Here is a 1705-nt window from a genome sequence, read left to right on the forward strand (position 1 = left end):
TCAACAACTTTATCTTACTTGGATCCACAATGAATTCCCTTGGTACTAGTAGTCATGGAATCAGGAGTCATACTGCACCAGAAAATCCTGCAGATAGGGAATTTTCTGAAATATTGAGGAGTAATGATGTCAGTTTTAGGAATAAGGTGCATCTGATTCAGGCCATTGTCTTTCTAATCACTTGCTATGCATATGCTGTTGTGTGTACTATTGAACCTGAACTGACCCATAATTGATCCTCTGATGTTTTCAGAAGTAGTTAATCTGTACGGGAGGAGATTGCCCATAATCTTGTGGAGCAGGTGGTGAATTTGAACTGCATGTCTTTGAGATTGCAGCACAGCTTTTTGTCACTAGACCACCAGAGCTCTCTATGCTCAACAATAGTAAGGATGACAGAAGAGTAATTGATGCCTTTGAATTGTTGTCTTGGAGATTACTGACTATCCCATGAACTTAAAAAAAAAACACACCAAAACCACACACACACACCCCAAAACCCAAGCGAATATGCTTTGGAGAAAGTGTAGCCAGAGTTCTCTTTGGAGGCAAAGATGATAAAGTGTCATCTCACATACTTTAGGCTTATTGTTAGGAGGGGCTATACCTCAGAGAGTGACATGATGCTTGGAAAGGCAGAGTCAGTGAAGGAGAAGACCCTCAGCCAGGTAGAACGACACAGTGACTAGCACAGAGGGCTTTAGTTTGCCAGAAAGTGAGAAGATTGTGCAGGCTAGGGCAGGATTCCACTCTTCACAGAGTTGCTATGGATTATACTCGAATTGAGCGCAACTAACAACAGTTATGAGTCATACTTGACTCAGCACCTAATATAAATAAAGAAAGCATCAAATCCATTTGTCAGTTTTCCATATGTTGCCTTAGTGTTGTTTTTTTTTAATTTATAGCCATATTGTTTTAAAATGCAACTAGGTTTATTGAACTTCAAGTTTTGTTTTACACCTTGATCAACTACTTTTCAAGCTGTAGAGATCTTATAAGGTTGAAGCTTCTCAGAGGATATTTCGTTTAAAAGGAAAAGAACAGTAATTCGTTCTTAAAAGGTTTGCAGATTGCTGGACCATGAGAGTCTTCCTGTTACTATGCTGAATTTACGTCAGGATGAAACTAATTACTGTGTATTAAACTTCACTGAACTCAAGTCTGCCTAAGTGTTAAATCAGGGGAAATGTGCAAAATCATATTTTCCACCATAAGCACAAATATTAATTAACACTTGTCAACTCTTTTCCTCACCAAATTTTATTATATATCTTACTTTCCAACTAATGCCTCCTAACCTAGGGATAACTCAGCATCTCCTTTTTGTACTGTTGGTGTGAAATATTAGCTTTTAATTTATTTCCACAACCTCATTTTCTGACACTTCTTTTTTCCCCCCAAAGCAGACTTCTTTTACAAATTTGACTCTATCCTTCTTTGTTGTCACTGTGACTCACTGGATGCCAAAGACCCTGCCACTTTTTCTGTCATCCTCTCTTTTTCCTCACCTTAAAATTTTGTCATTTGCTAAAAGAAGACTGTTACAGTTGGTACATTTGTTGTTGTTGTTGTTGTTATGCGCTGTCAAGTCGTTTGAGACTCATAGCGACCCTATGTACAACAGCCCTAAACCCTGCTCTTATCCTGTGCCAATCGCACTGCCTCTGACACACCCATCCCGATAACCTCAGTCACTGAATCA

This window comes from Elephantulus edwardii, unplaced genomic scaffold, assembly GCF_000299155.1.
Source record: "Elephantulus edwardii isolate Elephantulus edwardi_28Jun2011 unplaced genomic scaffold, EleEdw1.0 scaffold00005, whole genome shotgun sequence".
NCBI lineage: Eukaryota > Metazoa > Chordata > Mammalia > Macroscelidea > Macroscelididae > Elephantulus > Elephantulus edwardii.